General features: G+C 38.2%; 1 long non-coding RNA gene across 1 annotated transcript; it reads right to left on the reverse strand.

The window, feature by feature from the left end:
- Positions 1-539: 539 nt before the first annotated feature.
- LOC121041365 (uncharacterized) lies at positions 540-16694 on the reverse strand. Its single transcript, XR_005795710.1, has 2 exons — positions 16602-16694; positions 540-895 (listed from the first exon to the last, which is right to left on the reverse strand). It is a non-coding gene; the product is annotated as an uncharacterized LOC121041365 (long non-coding RNA).
- Between the last annotated feature and the right edge of the window lie 2185 nt (positions 16695-18879).

An 18879-nucleotide genomic window follows, 5' to 3' on the forward strand; every position in this document is an offset into this window, starting at 1 on the left:
AAAAAAAACTATCCTAATTATGATGGGGTTGAGATTGCTATCAGAGGGAAGCATGAGGGAAGATTGCACGAAAAAGGAAAGATAATTATAGTGAAATCCAGGATCTGCAAATCCCAGTACACCACTCCATTGTGCCCACAATTGCTGATTCTTGGTATTGCTCTGAACTTAAGTACTTTCTCCTGAACGCTCTTGAAAGGGCCAAGAAGAATGAATAAATTCTTAATACTAAAGAATGAATAAAGAATAGGAAGAGACGAGTGTGTTTTTTGGTATTTTATTCTCCCAGCAACACAAGGCATGTAGACTATCAAAGACAGAAACTATCAAATTACAGATTTTCAAAGGACCCCTAAAAACACCTAGTTCCCACCTCTGTTTCTACATAAACTTGTCATTCTGAAAACTTTAGGTAAGATTTTATGTATATACTTATTTTAAAAGTTTTCTGACAGCCATATAGCATTGTTTTTCCTCAAATATTTCAGTTAGAATTAGTTTCTAATATGTAATACAAGTTTGGCTGTAATTTAAGGCAATTTCTTTTTTTTTTTGTCTTTTTTCACTGTTTTTCATGTTGGTTTTCTTCTTATACATACCTGCTGTTACATTTTAGATAAAGATATTAGGTGATTTTATTCCCTTGGTTATGAGATTAAAATTGCTTAGGACTGCACATTCATTTTTTATGTTCACGTTCTAGTGGCAAATTCATTCTTTATAAACATGCTTCTTTATATGGTGTGTTCCCTGGTGGTTTGCAGTTCCAAGGGCAGCAATGACGAAAATTCTTGAGGTAAAAGCTCATCTGTGACTTGATTCCTCCAATTCAGTTCTCACAACAATTCAGTGTCTCAGCTTTACTCCCTTTTGAGTGTTCTCCTTGAAACTGATACTATGGAAAACAAAACAAAAACAAAAGCCCTCTTAGATATGGATAATACAGAAGGAGAGGGAAAATCTACAAAAGATCTCTTATGGACTGCTCACTGCTTGCTTCAGGGATATTTTTGAAAACAGAAATTATATCTACACAGCCAAAAATGCCTGGAACCAGGGCTGTGCTGAGTTGCAGACTCTGTCTCCACAGCCAAGCTGGGGCAGCTCTGGCCACTCGGCCCGGGCTCTGGGCCACTCTGGTTGGCAGCCTAGCCAACCAGAACATGCCAGGGAGGTGGGGCTGTGGGGCAGCCTTGCTGTCTCCCCAGGACTGTGCAAGTGAAAACTCTAATAGGATTCCTGAGAAGGATTAGACCCAATCAGAGTGCTGATGCCACGTTAATCCTTCGGCTACTTTAACTCAAGTCCCCAGTGAGGCTGAGGAAAAAATGGAAATTATCACTTTTCCTGTTCCTCCTTCACTATGAAAGCATGACTGCACAACCTTCAAAAAGCCATCTTTAACAATCCCACTATCTTTTATCTATTTCTCTAACTGGATTTTTTGGCAGTAAAGGAGGATGTGAGTAAGCAACACATGTGCAACTAAACTTAACAAGAGCAAGAGCCAGCCTTGCTGGCTGATGGAACTGATACTCAAAGCAGTGGTTCCAAGCATTGTAAAACTGCCATGATGTGGAGATTTGGCTATATGTATGTCAACTAGAGGATTGCAAGTCACCAAACCAGGTCATTTGGGTCCATCATATTCCATCTGGGAACTGAATTATTTAATCTGGCTGCCTAAAATAATCAGAAAACTAGAAAACTAGAAAACTAGAAAACTGCCAGACTATTTAGGTTTGGGGTTGGTAAATATAAAACAGTAAGATAAAGAAGTACCATGCATTGCAGATTATAGGGAATTTAAAAAGTGCCATCAGATCCTTCCCATAGAGTCCTCTCTGGCACGTATGTGCTTGCTTCCCAGTAGACTGCAGGCTAATATTGTCTCTATCCTAGAGGTATTAAACATACCTTCCCCTTCTCAGCTTTTGCATTAGGAGGGAAATCCGTAATGGAAACTGACCAGCTGGAGATCTCATTATTTTTGGTGATCAAAGAAAAACAATTGATCCTTGGACATTGTTTTCCCTTGTGGAACAAGAATTGTAATTTGTGCCATTGGTTGGTTCTCTCCCTACCCAAAGGAAAATTAGGAAATTAGAGTGCAGATTCTAAAATAGGTTGTACTTCTGAACTCACTGGTGATTAATAATAGATATCTCTAACCCCTAGACAATTAGTGTTCATATATAATTCCCTTGACTCAAAGAGGGGAAACAAAAGAAACAAACAAAAAAAGAGTAAAGCCAAATGTAAAATCGAATCAGATTTTGTACACTGTTCCCCAGAGCCAAAATGGAGACTTGGAAGTTTATGCTATCCAATTACAATGTTGCTTCACATTTAAAGGAAAGAAGAATAAAGCAGTTATCTAAAATACCATTCCAGGTCAGAGCATACCACTGTCACTGACTGGCTAAATTTGTCTCCAGCTTTGTGCTTATTCTCCCTCCCCCAGCTTCTGGATCCTTCTCTCTCAGGTTTGACCTTATAATTGTACTGACCCAGACCAATCTCGGAGCAATGGAGACCCTCAATTCAAAACAGGTTAATCTCCCCAGGATTGATAATCTATCCAAGGTCTACATCCCCTTTCATTTCCAGCACTGTCAGTAAGATGGACAGTTAGCAGTCAGCAAGAAAAACTCCCTTTGGTCACCTATGGTGCAGTAGCACATACATTATAAAATAGAAATATGTATTTATGGCATGCTGTAAAGAAAGCTCTAATCTGAACACTGAAAAAAAAAAGTGAATGATAATGTCAACCACATACATTCATCTATTTCATCCCCTTGCATTTAAGTTTTGCTTTCTCTTTTTCCCCCAAACTGGGTAGTTTAGACATTTCCTATAATACATCTTCATTAGAGTCCATAAATGTTTTATGGATGTGCATTTAGAAAAGTTGCTTTAAAACTTGAATTTGAGCAAGACCATCACTACAAGAAAAAAAAAAAAAGTATTGACATCTGCTTAAGTGTTAATTTCTCTGAAAGCACAGAGGGTATTAACACAGACTCTCTCTCTTGTTAAATGGTAAGTTTTAAAATTGTTCAAAGAATGCCAAAGGGTTTTTTTTAATGTTTGTTTATTTTGTAGAGAGAGAAAGAGAGACGGGAGAGAGGGAGAGAGAGGGAATATCCCAAGCAGGCTCCGCGCTGTTGCTATAAACATTGGGTGATGTATACCTCTGAATTAGTATTTTTTCATTCTTTTTTTAATTTTTTTTTAACGTTTATTTATTTTTGAGACAGAGAGAGACAGAGCATGAACGGGGGAGGGGCAGACACAGAGGGAGGCACAGAATCGGAAGCAGGCTCCAGGCTCTGAGCCATCAGCCCAGAGCCCGGCGCGGGGCTCAAACTCACGGACCGCGAGATCGTGACCTGAGCTGAAGTCGGACGCTTAACCGACTGAGCCACCCAGGCGCCCCGGTATTTTTTCATTCTTAAGGTAAATACATAGTAAGTGCAATTGCTGGATTGTAGAGTAGTTCTATTGTTAACTTCTTGAGGAAACTCAGTACTGTTTTCCAGAGTGGCTGCACCAATTTGCATTGCCACCAACAGTGTAAAAGTCTTCCCCTTTCTCGGCATCTTTGCCCACACATTATGTTTGTGTTGTTAATGTTAGCTATTCTGACAGGTGTGAGGTGGTACCTCATTATAATTTTGATTTGTATTTCCCTTGTGATGAGTGATGTTGAGTACGTGTTCATGTGTTTATTCACCATCTGCATGTCTTCTTTGGGAAAATGTCTATTCATGTCTTCTCATGTTTTTAATTGGATTATACATTTTTTGGATGTTGAGTTTTCTAAGTTCGTTTTATATTTGGATACTAACCCATCAGCAGGCATGTCATTTGCAAGTATCTCCTCCATTCCATACACTGCCTTTTAGTTTTGATTGTTACCTCCACTGTGTTTTAGTTTTAGTTTGATTGTTACCTCCACTGTGCAGCAGCCCCAATAGTTTATTTTTGCCTTTATATCCCCTGCCTTAGGAGACATGTCTAGTAAGAAATTGCTACCGCCAGTGTCAAAGAGGTTACTGCCTGTGTTCTCATCTAGGATTTTTAATGGTTTCAAGTCTCACATTTAGGTCTCTCATCCATTTTGAATTTATTTCTGTGTAGGGTATGAGAGAGTGGTCAACTTTTCGTTCTTCCACATGTTGCTATCTAGTTTTCCCAACACTGTTTGTGGGAGAGACTGTCTTTGGCCCATTGTATAATCTTTCCCGCTTTGTCAAAAATTCATTGGCTGAATAGTTGTGGTTCCTTTCTGGGTTTTTATTCTGTCCCATTGTTTCATGTGTTTATTTTTGTGCCAGTATCATACTGTTTTGATAACTACAGCTTTGTAATAGAACTTGACGTCCAGAAACTTGATGCCTCTAGCCTTTCTTTTCTTCTTTAAGGTTGCTTTGGTTATTCAGGGTCATGTGTGGTTCCATACAAATTTTAGGATTACTTGTTTTAGCTCTGTGAAAAATGCTGGTCATATTTTGATAGAGATTGCATTACGTGTGTAGATTGCTTTGGGAAATAAAGACATTTTAACAATATTTGTCCTTTCAATCCATGAGCATGGCATTTTTTTCCATTTCTTTGTGTCATCTTCAATTTCTTTCATTAGTGTTTTATAATTTTCAGAGTGCAGATCTTTCATCTCTTTGGTTACATTTATTCCTAGTTATCTTACAGGTTTTGAATGGGATCAATTCCTTGTTTTCTCTTTTTGCTGCTGCATTATTGATACATAGAAATGCAAAAGATGCCTGTGTGTTGATTTTGTATTTTGTGACTTTACTGAATTTGTGTATCAGTTCTATCATTTTGGTGGAGTCTTTTGGGTTTTCTATATACTGTATCATGTTATCTGCAAATAGTGAAGGTTTGGCTTCTTCCTAGCTGATTTGAATGCCTTTTATTTCTTTGTATTGTCTTATTGGTATGGCTAGGATTTCCAGTACTGTGTTAAATAACAGTGGTGAGAGTGGAAATCCCTATCTTCTTTCTGGCTGTAGAGGAAACGCTCTCAATTTTTCCCCACTGAGGTTGATATTAATTAACAGTGGCTTTTTCATAGATGTCCTTCATGATGTTGAGGTATGTTCCCCCTAAACCTACTTTATGAGGGCTTTTGTGAATCGATGTTGCGCTTTGTCAAATGCTTTTTCTGCATCTACTGAGAGGATCATATGGGTCTTACCCTTTCTTTTATAACTGTGGTGTATCACGTTGATTGATTTATGAATATTGAACCATTGTTGCAGCCCAGAAATAAACCCCACTTGATCATGAATGATTCTTTTAATGTACTGTTGGATTTGATTTGCTAGGATTTTATTGAGATTTTTTGTATCCATGTTACTCAGGGATATTGGTCTGTAGTTTTTTGTTTGTGTTTTGTTTTGTTTTGTTTTTGTTTTTTTGTGTTTTTTTTTTTTTTTAGGGGAGGCTTAATATGGTTTTGGTTTCAGGGTAATTCTGGACTCATAGAATGAATTTGGAAGTTTTCCTTCCATTTCTATTTTTTTGGAATAGTTTGAGAAGAATAGGTATTAACACGTCTTTAAAAGGTAGGGGGGCACCTGGCTGGCTCAGTCAGTTAAGTGTCCAACTTTGGCTCAGGTCATGCATGATCTCACAGTTCGTGAGTTCAAGCCCCGCATCAGTTTGTTCCAGATTTCTATTTCTTCCTGTTTCAGTTTTGATAGTTTATGTTTCTAGGAATTTATCCATTTCTTCCAGGTTGTCCAATTTGTTAGCATATAGTTTTTCATAATATTCTCTTATAATTTTTGTATTTCTGTGGTGTTGGTTGTTATTTCTCCTTCCATTTGTGATTTTATTTATTTGGGTCCTTTTTATTTTCTTTTGGATAAGTATGGTTAGGGGTTTATCAATGTTAATAATTTTTTTCAAGAACCAGTTTCTGGTTTCATTAATCTATTCTATTGTTTTTTTAGTTCCTATATCATTTATTTCTGCTCTAATCTTTAATACTTCCTTCCTTCTGCTGGTTGTGGGCTTTATTTGTCCCCACCCTCAATGGGGAAAAACTGAGAGCTTTACAGCCAGAAAGAAAACAGGGATTTCCACTCTCACCACTGTTATTTAATATAATACTGGAAATTGTGGCCATAATAATCAGACAAAAGTCTAGGTGTAAGATTAGGTTGTTTCAGATTTTTTTTTCTTTTCTTTTTTTTTTTTTTTTTTTTTTTTGCTTCTTGAGGTATGCACCTGTACAGCTATGTTCCTTCCTTTTAGGACCACTCTGGTTGCATCGCAAAGGTTTTGGACAATTGTGTTTTCATTTGTTTCCATGTATTTTTTTCTTAATTTCTTTTTTTTCCTGGTGACCCATTCATTGTTGAGTAGTATGTGGTTTAACCTCCATGTATTTGTGGTCTTTCCAATTTTTTTTTCTTGTAATGGGCTTCAAGTTTTATAGAATTGTGGGTAGGAAATAAGAATGATATGATCTCAATCTTTTTGTACTTGTTGAGACCTGATTTTTGTAATCTTTTCTGGAGGATGTCCCAGGTGCACTTGAAAAGAATGTATATTCTGCTGCTTTAGGATGAAATGTTCTGAATATATCTGTTAAGTCCATCTGGTCCAGTGTGTCATTCAAAGCTATTGCTTTTTTATTGTATTTCTGCTTAGATTATCTGCCCACTGATGTGTAGATGGGGTGTTAAAGTCCTCTACTATTAATGTATCATCAATGAGTTCCTTTATGTTTGTTATTGCTTTATATATTTGGGTACTCCATATTGGTGGCATAATTAGAATTGTTACATCTTCTTGTTGGATTGTCCCCTTTATGGTGATACAATGCTCTTGTTCAGTCTTTGGCTTAAAGTAGAGTTTGTCTTAGGGGTGCCTGCATGGCTCAGTCAGTTGAGTGTCCGACTTTGGCTCAGGTCATGATCTCATGGTTCATGGGTTCAAGCCCCATGTTGGGCTCTGTGCTGACAGCTCACAGCCTGGAGCCTGCTTCTTATTCTGTGCCCCTCCCCTGTTCACACTTGGTCTCTCTCTCAAAAATAAGTATTTAAAAAAACTTCAACTCTAGTTTGTCTGATAGAAATATTACTACTCTGGCCTGCTTTTGATGTCCGTTTGCATGATAAATGTTTCTCCATCCCTTCACTTTCAATCTGCTGGTGGCTTTAGGTCTAAAATGAGACTCTTATAGGCATCATATAGATGGATCTTGTGTTTTGTCCATTTACATTCAGAGTAATTATTGGTAGATGTATATTTAGTGCTATTTTATTACTTATTTTGTCATTGTTTCGGGAGATTTTCTCTGTTCCTTTCTCTTTGTCACTTTTGGTCTTTCCTTTGCTCTCAATGACTCCTTTTAATATTCTTGCAGGGCTGATTTAGTGGTCATGAATCCTTTAGTTTTTGTTGGTCTGGGAAACTGGTTATCTCTCCTTCTATTCTGAATGATAGCCTTGTTGTGTAAGAGTATTCCTGGCTGCGTATCTTTCCCATTCAGCATGTTGAATACATCTTGCCACTCTCTTCTTTCTTGCCAAGTTTCTGTTGAGAAATCTGCAGGTAACCTTATGAGTCTTCGCTTATAAGTTAATAACTTCTTTTGCTACTGCTTTTAAGATTTTTTTCCTTATCACTACATTTTGCCAATTTAATTGCAATATGTCTTGCTGTAGGCCTGCTTTTATTGGTTTTGATGGGAGTTCTCTGTGCCTCCTGGATCTGGATGTCTGTTTCCTTCCCATGATTAGGGAACATTTTCAGCTATTATTTCCTCAGATTTTCTGCCCCTTTTCTCTCTCTTCTTTTTCTTCTAGGACTCCTATAATATGAATGTTACTACTTTTGATGGAGTCACTGAGTTCCCTAAGTCTATTCTCATGTTCCATAATACTTCTCTTTTTTCACCTTTATCATTTTCCATTATTTTGTCCTTTTTATCACTTATGCATTCCTCTTTCTTGCAGCCTTCTGTTGATTGCATCAAGCCTATTTTCAATATCAGTTACTGTTTTCTTTCATTTCTGATTCTTTAACTCTTATCTCTGCAGTAAGGTTTTCCCTGAAGTCTTCCATTCTCTTCTCAAGCCCAGCCGCTCTCCTTAGATTGTTGCTTTAAATTCTCCATCAGGCATGTTATTTGTATCTGTTTCACTTAGATCTCTGGCTGTGACCTTATCTAGTTCTTTAATTTGGGATGAAGTCCTCCATCCCGGCATTTTGTCTAAGTCTCTATCTTCTTTTGTATGTTAGAAAAACCCATTATTGTCCCTGCTCCTGAGAGTAATGGCTTTATGAAGAAGAGGTCATATAGTGTCCTGGGTCTGATGCTTCAGGGAATGCCTATGGTGTGGGCTGCATGTGCTTTACTGTTGTGTTTTGGCTTCTCTATCCTTCAGGCCAATCATCCCTAGAGGCTCTCCTTGCCTGAAATGGGTAGTGTTTGCTTTTTGCCCAGAATATGGCAAGTTATAACTAGATATGCTGTGGTCTGCTTGTTAAATGAGACCTGATTCTACTTCCACAAACCCAAAGCTTTGCAGGATTCTGGTCAGGACATGTGGTGTGGTTAGGGGTTTCTGCTGGTCTTTTGGGGAAGGATCTTGACATACTGGGACTGAGGCAAGCTTGACTGAGAAGGGCAGTCACACCACAATGCAGGAGTATGGGACTTGGGACAAACAGGGTAGACAGCAAGTGTCAGTGTTTTGCTGCTTAATACAGGTAGTTCTATGTTTATGCTGAGACGTGGGGGAGGGCAGTGGCAAGAGCTAGCTCCTTTGTTTCCAGAGAGGCATCCCATTAACACTACCTCTCAGCAACTCACTCCAAGAGGAGCAAATAATCTCCCCTCTGTGCATCCCAGGCATTTCTCAGGTCACTGTTTCAAAGCCTTCTGCCCCCTGGGTGGTTTGCCTGATTTCTCTCTACAAGTAGTGGAGCATGCCCAGGGCTCTATCCCAGGCAAGCCTGTTGGCCTTTATTTAAAACTGCAGTCTTTAAACCCTGCGGGTTGCAAGAAAATCAACCCCTCTCATTTTTGCAGCCGCTGGCTTTGGGGAAGTGTTTTCCTTTCCTGCAGACTCTACTTTCTAGCCTTTCTCTGTGACAAGGGCTCCTTCCTGTCTGTAGCACTTGGAATCCATTTCTCCTCTAAGCCACATCTCCACACTTCCTACCTTCCTCTATGTGGCTTCTTCTCTCCCTTTGGATGTGCAGTTTGTTCTTTTAGTCCTCAAAATGGTTTCTGGTGGTATTTAGAAAGATTTGATAGCTATCTACTTGTGTTGCAAGGACAAGACAAGGCTAGGGTCCTCCTACTATGCTGCCATCTTAGTATCCAGACATGATTTATTCTTAAAAACTGGAGGGGAGTATTTTCTCCAAGGGAAAATTTTTTATGAGTGTGCAAAGGGGTTTTCAAATGAGTCTTGTTACTTAATAGTAATGAGTGAAAGCAAAATAAGTGAAATAAGTGAAGACTATTATTTCCATCCTATGACCCAATCCATCCCATTTTGAGCTTTTTTACGTTTATCCTATTTTGAGCCTTTTGTTTTTAATTCATTGTCCGATGTTATTATTGTAGCCAAACCCCCCCCAAGCCAAAAATGCATGTAGCACTTGTCATTCCCCCAAAATGTAACTGCTAAGAGCCTATTTTTGACCAGAAGCTTTACTGATAAAATATACAAAATGTGTTAATCATCTGTTTATGTATTATATATACATATGTATTCTGGCAGTAAAGTAAGCTAGTGAAAAAGGTTTAAAAATCAGAAGAGAATATACATTTACAGTACTGTACTGTATTTATTGAAACAAAAAAATCCGTGTATAAGTGGACCTGTGCAGTGTGGTTTAAGTATGTTGTTTGGATTTTGTTTTACAGTCTAATCTCCCATTTACATTTATTATTATAATGAAAATATTGGGTCTTATGTTTACTTGTTAAAGGATTTCTATCTGTTTTAAAATGCTGTGCTGATGTTTTCATTTTCTGATTTCTGCCATATGTATTCATCTCTTTTGTCTTATATTTCTGTTTTAAACCATATGTAACCTATTTTAAATTCTAATCTTGTTTTTTACATTTAAAAATCATTTAATTTATATTTTGAGTGGGATGCATTGATCAGAACAAGAATCTATTGCATACTAAACATGGATAAGCATGAGTTTACTGGAAGCAATTGAAGTTAAGTTGTAGAATGAAGAAGAATTGTGCCTATTAGCTAGACATTGAGGGGAAAGGAAGGGAGAACAGGAACAGAGACAAGTAGAATCCATTGCATGACTTGCATTCTCTTAACATACTATGAAGATATATTAATTATCTATTGCTATTGTAATAAGTTACCCGAAACTGAGTACCTTCATACCAAATTTTGTAACTTCAGGTTCTGTAGGTCAGAAGTCCCGTGGGCTCAAGTCTCTGCTTAGAGTTTCACAAGACTGGTATCAAAGGGTTAGCAGTGTTGCATTCCTTTATGAAGGCTCTGGGAAAGAATCTTCTTGTTTATTTGGACTATTGGTAGAATTCAGTTCCCTACAGTTGTAGGACAGAGGTTCAGTTTCATTGCTGGCTATCAGCTGAGGAGTGTTCTCAGCTTCTAGATGCTACGTGCATTCCTTGGCTCATAGTCCCCTTCCTCCATCTTCAGAGTCAGTACTTGGGTCAGATCCTCACACTGCATCCCTCTGACTCCAGCTGGGAAAGGGTCTCCTCTTATTTTTTGTTTTGTTGGTTTTACTGCAATATTAAAATAACACACAAGCAATTTGAATCCAGTCTTGCTCTGATTTAGTCAACTTTTCACCAAAAAGTTGCCAAATTATCTTTTCTTAAATATCACTTAAATAGGTATGAAACAACCAGCTAGCTTGCTTGCTTCCTTCCCTTCCTTCCCTTCCTCTCCCTTCCTTTTATAGGCTGGTGTGGTTAGATTTGTCTGAAAGGGATAATCTTTCCATTTCAAGATCCATAAACTTCACATCAGGACAGTCTTTTTTTGCTATGTAACATGACCTACTTATAGGTTTCAGACATTAGGGAGTAGACATTTTTGAGAAGTACTTCTTCATCCTATAGCAGAAGGATAGGCAAGAACCTATTAGAAATCAGCTCAGGCAGCATTAGGAGGTCTGGGCAAAGCTTCATTGTATTGACCTGACAATAGTATCCTACCTTATGAAAATGAATTATAATAAGAAAAACCATATGCAAGTTAAATGAACAGTAATTATAGGTGGAATTACACATGGCCAGGAGAATCTCACTTTGGGGAGGGTCTAGCAAGAGTTTGATAAGGAGTTTTGATGGAGATCAAGAACAGTGTAAGTGAAGGGAAAGAATGTGACACCTATGCAGGGAAATACAACAGAGACCTTCTGGGCATTGCAGACTTAGTGCTATTCTTTGTGACCCAGTTGCCTCATTTAGTGTGGCATTACTATGTGAAAAACAAAACAAAATTCTTATTAAGAAATGTTTCCTGAGAAAAAGCAGGTGATCAGCCTTCTGTGTTCTATGTAGGGGTGCAAAGCACTCTAATCACTCTATACCTTGAATTCTGTTCCCTTAACATTATCCTGGAGGGTTAGGCCATTCCAGGAGAAGTGGCATGGAGACAACAGTATTTGTCAATGTTTGGAGTCAAGGTTAAAATATTATATTAAGAGTTACATACAACCATTCCCTTCCCTCTAGAAACCATGAGTTTGCAATGTATTTTATTTTTTTCATTTCATGTACCTAGCTTCTCAATATTTTCTGTTAAATCTAAATTTTGCATTTAGATTATTCTTAGTACATTGTTTTTATCTATTCTTTTGAGTTTTATATTCAATTTTACTAAATAGATTTATAGCTATCAGTAATTCTGAGAGACCTTTTATAAAACTATTTTTCTATTCTTTAGTTCTTAATTGGATAGAGATGATATTGTATCAGTATGTGCTCAGTGTAAGAAAAGTAGAAACATTTCTTTTTCTGAAATATTTATTCTCTAAAAATCATTTTGTAGGGCAAACATTTAATCAGGCTCTACATAAGATTGCTTTTTCTTTTTCAGCCTATTTTGGATTCATCCTTTTCTCTCCACCTAAATTTTATTCTTCTACTTCAGACAGAAATATTCAGACTTAGATTTCTCTGTTAACCTTTCAACTTCTTTCCTCCCCAGTCTCTGCCCATCTCTATCAGTCCTCACGCTGGTGCTAATCCACTTTCCTAAAACATTTTGACCTTGCCGGTTTGTTCCTCATGACCTTACTAAAGCTGCGTGATATATATTACTCCTTCTTGGGTTGTCATTTCCATTTCTTTTCCCTGATCAAATCCTTAGGTTTCTTTCAACACTAAATGCAGATTATATCTTCTTGGCCTGATGACACCTGGCAACTTGTCTTTTCCTTGTCTCAATTCATGTAATATATATCATTCACTTCAAGGACATTAGCCTGAATTATATGTACTCTGTGCTCTTCTCTCATTGATTCTGTGAATCTTACTTCCTTTATCATATTTTAAGTTTGGTTAGGTCAGTGATTGTTTTTTCTTTAATGGCCTCCCCTGCACCTGGCCTGGTTTCCCAATGTAAACTCTTAATGGTACCTTACATATACTTACACCTACAAGTAGAGAAAATATATAGGAATCCTATATAGGAATTTATACGAAAATACATAGGAATCAAAATATGTAGGAAAATATATAGGAAACAGTGGATATACGGGATTTTTTTCTCACTTATTTTTTTCTTAGTTTGGTGATGTTTCCATATCAGCATTTTTGGCTATATTTTATTACTTTTTAATGACTATGTAGCCTTTCATTGTGTAAATGTGCCAAGCACTATGGTGACAGTCAGTCTTGACAGTTTCTTGCTCTGGAACAAATGTAGCTACATTCATGTCAGATCTCTTAAGTAAACCTCCATCTCCAAAACCAGGAATTTATATTAACAGTGAGAAGAAGTGCATCAGAAAGAGAGAAACTTTTAATATAACACCAAATTTTAACAGTAAGTGGATAAGATTTGATTAAAAGTTTGGTTAATCATGGGAAATACACTATGTTGAGCTCTATAGTAAAAAGGTATAAAGTTAACATTTGCACACTATTTTCCTTGGGATTATGACAGTCAGGGAGGGAGCCACATAGGAATCTGGAGGAAAAATGTTTCAGGTAAAAGCACAAGACAAGTACAAAGATTTGGGGATGGGAACATGGGGCTTAAGTAGTGTGAGGAAGAGAGCAAGTAGTATGAAATACTTCGCCTTGTTCCTGAATCAAATGGGAACATATTGTAGGGTTTTAAACGGACAAGTGAGTTAATCTGACTTATATTTTAAGAGAGGCACCTGCTGTTTTAACACTACGTTGGAAGGGGGCAAGGGAACAGAGCGACTTGTCAAGTGTAGAGGTGTAGAGGCCAGCTTTACAGTAATCTAAGTAAGATTAATTGTAGCAATGGACTGTGAAATCTAAGCTACTGTGTTGGGGGGAAATGAGGGCGCCATTGGGGGAATGAACAGTGAAAAACTGATAGGCTCAATGGATCATTAGATTCTGGTGGGGGCGAAGAGTGGTGGAGTATGGATATTAAAAGGACTGAGTGGGAAAACAGGAACAGCAAAGAAAAGAAAGCTGAGATAGGGTGGAGGTTAAGATGACTGAGAGGAAATTGAGCAGCTCATAGGCCAGAGTAGTGCAAGGTTCATCTATAGTAATATTGATATTTCAACAAATTATGGCCAGAGTAAGGTTAGAGAATATGCTAGTGAGCCGGGAGCTAATACTTGTAAGGATGATGGGGGTGCTGTCTTCCTTATTGAAGAGTTGAACATTTGTTTCCTGAGAACTTCTTCTATATCAGAGAATATTCAGGGGGAAAAATGCCATGATTAGCACAGTTTAGAGTCATGCTTATAGGAACTAAGTTCTAGAGCCAGACAGCTTGGGATCAGATGTCATCTTCTATTTACTAGCTGGGGGACCTGAAGCAAAATCTTATCTCAACTGTAAATTGGAGATGAAAGTACCTTCCTCCCAAGGTTGTTGTGAGTCTTACTTGAGATAATATATGTAAAGCACATAGACCAGCGCCTGGTGCAGACTAAGTGCTATGTAAGTGTTTGCCATTAATAATGTCACTTTTTTCCCTTGGGTATCACAGGGTATGTCAAGGAAATAGTCAACACATGCATTGTAAGTTGGTTAGAGAAGAAATTGGTAGAGAGCAATTTATCAGTGCCTTTACACAGCAATTCTATTTATCCTTTAGCTATACTTGCCCATCTATAAAATGACATATACAAAGATATTCTTGCTATATCATTGATAATAGTAAAAAGTTAATAATAAAATTATAATAGTAAAAAGGAACAACATATCCATAGAATACATCTGATGCAGCTCTTTAAAAGAATTCATTAGCTTTGTAATGTTGATACAGAATTCACCAGGATACATTGTTAGGTTAGGAAAAAAAATCAAATGCAGGACAGTATATATACTTAGCATTTGATATACACATATAAACATTTCTCTGTGTGTGTGTTTGTAAATGAATATAGGATTTTTGAAAAGTTACACAGGAAGCCTCTGCTTCTCAGGAAGAAAACGGAGTAGAAGATAGGGGTAATGTTAAATTATAATGTTATAATGTTAAAAGGCAAATCCCTTCAGGAAATATTTCTTGTACAACCAAGTTCATGGCAGGCTGTACAAGAGTCTGAGGAACACTAACTTTAGTCCTTCCCTTGTACTTGTTGGGGAGGCAGGGTGCATCTCATGAATCATTCCAGAATAAACCAGAAATATGAAATTGAACAATCTAGGGGGTTAAGAAGGCTAAGGGGCTGACAACTGTTTCAACTGGGGACTTTTGAACTCAAAACCAGATCTGAATATACATGTAATGTATTCAGAATGACTCGGGAACATGATCAATATCTATATACTTGGTTCAAAAAAAAAAAAAAAAACCTCTCAGTTACCTGTCACAATATAGCAATATGAAAGCAATAGAGCCCCTTATTCTTGTTCCAGCTGCTTTCTAGTAGCACTGCAACTAAGATGTTCTATTTATTTAAACCTAAATTTAGCATGAGGTGACTGGGCAGCTCAGGACACTGTAATAAAATGTTAGTGAGTGGTACTATGATCCATGGCTGCTGATGAGAATGTAGGACGTTAATGTTTCCAACAAGTCTTAAGGCCATGACACACATGGAAAAGAAAATAAGAGAGAAGTAGTAATTGAGATTCTGAGAAGGGACATTGAGAATTACCTACAAATAGAAACTGACCTTTTTTTCTTTTTCGTATCCTTAATCCCCTTCTAACCAAATATCACAGCGATGTGTTGGAAAAGCAGGCATGGTTTCTGTGCTACAGGCTATAGCCGATGTGTGAACAGAGCAGTTTCTAATCCTGTACCAAATATAAAATTAACTTAAAAAATGGCTTTCTGTTTCAGTTTGTTTGCTCATAAGTTACAAAGCCTTGATAGATATTTGAGGAAAATGAAAGCAATAAGCTCAAAGTTGTTCAACTGAGAAAAATAGCGGCTTTGAGCAACAGACATTTCTGAGAAACCTCTACCCTCAACCCTCCACACTTAGTCCCACCTTCCCTCTGAAGTCATACGTTAGGAAGAATGTGCTGTGTTGAGCAATGCTGTACCACACATGGGCTGCCGACCAAGGGAAGGCTATTTCCATGCTAGATGGATTCCGAAGAAATACATTTTGTTGGAGCCTAATCCCGGCATCTGATCTTGCCCAGAAAAAGCCCTTGTGGTCTTGAAAGCCAGAAGATCCATCAGAATAATTCAGAGATTGAGAGTTTGGGTTCACTCTAGGGCATAATCAGGGACTAGGTTTGGCCCAATGGTCTCAGGCCACCCTAATGCCATTTTTAGTCAAAGCCCCAAACTGACCTGTTTTCTCAGGAGTCCTTATGAGAATCCCCACCAACACTTGCCCAGCTCTGAGACCAGCAATAAAGGTGTGCTGAGTATAGGACCCTGAGGCCTAGAGAGCCAGGTGTGGTAGTAGCTTAAGAGCTACTCCACCCCGGCAAGGAATGTCAGGAATCCTTTCTTCTTTCAGAGTCCTCATGAGAGCATCAGACTTTAGATTCCCTTCATGGATGTCTCATCTACCTAATCAGTCTTTTACCCAAGTCTTAAGTTCTCATCAAAATTTCTGGGCAGTCCAGGGTCTATCTAGCCTAGTTAAAAGCATCCACTAGCAGCCCTTTTCTCCTGGGCTGGAATGCCCAGGAGGGTTTCTTTGTTTTTTTGTTTTGTTTTGGTTTTGGTTTGTTTTTGCTCTGTTCAGACACCCTTCAAACCATGGGCATTTCAACACCAACCTAGGCACATTTAAAATTGTTACCTCTGTAGCTTGACTATTTAGGCAGCAGTCTGGTCTTGGATTTATTTGTTCCTCCCAGGCTTTCTTCAAGCTCATCGCCACTAGATCCATCCTCCTAACTCAGAGCTCCCAGAAAACCTGATGGACAGGGAAGAACTATTTGGGATACTTGAATGGAAATGTACCTTGGCTGAGATGTGTCTGGGGGCTTAGTCATAAGTAGGCCCCAAACACTCATCCATGCTATCTCAGACACACACAGGAACCAGACAGCCTCTATAAAAGAAAAGAGAAAACAGGAATGTAAGTACAGGTCTACCTTGACAAATGCCACCCTAAGGGAAACACTCACCTCATCCTATGTCTACAATTCTAAGAGTAAATAGAAATACTATGCTTTTCTGTACTTGTAGGAAGGGTACTGCTTTATTCGTTTTTAAAAAATGACAGAGGAATCCTTGTTGTTCAGTTTTCTAATTCAGGTTGTAGAAGTTGACAGAGCATGACAAGTCTTCCTCTTACCCTAGTCCCACTCCACTGCTTCCAAAAGGTCATCAGAGAAGGAGCAAAGCCAAAAGATGCAGAAGAAGCACTGCATTTTTAAAAGACTGTCAGATTATGTGATTGATAGTACAGCTAACTCAGTATATTGAAACAGTAAATAAATAGGGCCCATGTGCCCTAAGTTAATATAGCTCCCAAGGGTGCCTTGGTTTCAAGGGCACAGTTTACGTCCTGCAGAATCTCACTCAATTAAATAATAGAAATAAAGTAGCAGAAAGCAGGCTCTCAATCAGTGAGCTCCTGCTGAGAACCCAAGCTCTGCTTTGTGCTGAGGGGTGCAGAGGACAGCTTCCCTATCTTCAGGGGGCCCACAATCCAGTAGTGGAGGGAGAGACTCACACCCAAGAGCAGCACAGCAGAGGACTGAACAATGGGCAATTTCGTGCTACGTCTTTGCTGAGACAAAGGAAGAATGGGTGAAAGACAGGGTCGGGTGCAGGACCCTGGAGGGAAGGAGCGAGGACAGGTGGAGAGAGAGCAGCAGAATGACCTTGCTGGAGGTGGAACCGACAGGCTCAGTTCATGGACTGTGAAGAGGCTGGACCGATTAGAGCAGACCATCTGCACTGTGTTCATAATTTCATAAGTACCACTTTCAGATTATGCAAAACAGAAAGAAGAATGTGTTGATCTAATGAATATATATAAATGCAAAAGAGATAGGATTCGTTTTGCTTTGCTCTTCCATCATATGTCTGTGACAGTTGCTTCAGAAATCATATGACACAAGCTTCAAGCTGAGGATGAAACTTTGAAAGAAAGGAGCATTTTTAGTTATACCAATTACTTTAGGATCTCCTTGTCTATATTTAACATAAAGCTTTTCTGGTGTTAACCGTGATCATTTAAGTCTTTTCTTTGATTTCCAAATACTAGATTTTCAGCCTGAGATTCCAACCCCATACCTTTTCCTGTATAAAATTAGTGAAGAGTCCAGTTGACTAAAAGTAGAGTATCAGGCTTATATAGGATTTAGAAAAAGAAATAGAGGAAAAGGAAAACAGTTCTGTGCAATAAGCCTCATGTTATATTTAAAATAGAACATAAATATGTTTAGTCTATAAAGCTCTGTCTGCCACTAATAAGGCACATGGTCTCAGTAAGAAGGAAATGATAAGACTTAAATAGTTCTGATAAATGAAGGGCAAAAGACACTTTGTGGATATATTTTGATCACAAATACTATCTTAGCATTTACTTTTTTTTTTTAAGTATAGGATTGTATTTTCCTGCAAAATGAGTAATACCGAATTTACTCTTTTCTTTTATTAAAATGGATTTTTTCCCTTGCAGAAAAGGCTAATACCAATGAAAATGTTAGGCAAAAAATTGAAAATTAATGAATAAAGAATGTATATGACTTCGGAACAGTCCTTGGGGAGGTGAGGCCATCTGGCTGTATAATTCACAACCCACCTGAGACACATTCCTCAAGCTGTATGCTGCTCACTGATTTTGTACTTCTTGATAAAGATCACGTGAGAAATTACCAGCCTTCTGCTCAAAATGCAGGGTCCCCATACTTAATACCCACATGATGGAAAAGTAAACGTGCAATATCTCCCTGGTCCCTTGACCAGTTATTCTTTATCAGACTCTAGCTTGAGCTGCTTCTCAGTCAGCCTCTGTGAGCGAGTACACAAGTGAGTGTGTCCCGAGCTCATTGACAATGCATAACTTGCCAGGAACACACACCCAAGTGCCATCAGAGAGATGAATGTGTGTTCTCCCCACCACTCTTGAAACAGAGCAGGTCTGCGTCCAGACCAGTCTCCCAAAATTCAAAAGGAAAATCCTAAACAGCAAAATACTTTTGTCAGAAGTCTAACAAGTTCATGAAAGCAAACAAAGAGGAACCCCACCACACAGACCCACAAATTACATTAAGGAAGACAGTCA

The sequence above is a fragment of the Herpailurus yagouaroundi genome, unplaced genomic scaffold (genome assembly GCF_014898765.1).
Source record: "Herpailurus yagouaroundi ecotype Mexico unplaced genomic scaffold, PumYag 29, whole genome shotgun sequence".
NCBI lineage: Eukaryota > Metazoa > Chordata > Mammalia > Carnivora > Felidae > Herpailurus > Herpailurus yagouaroundi.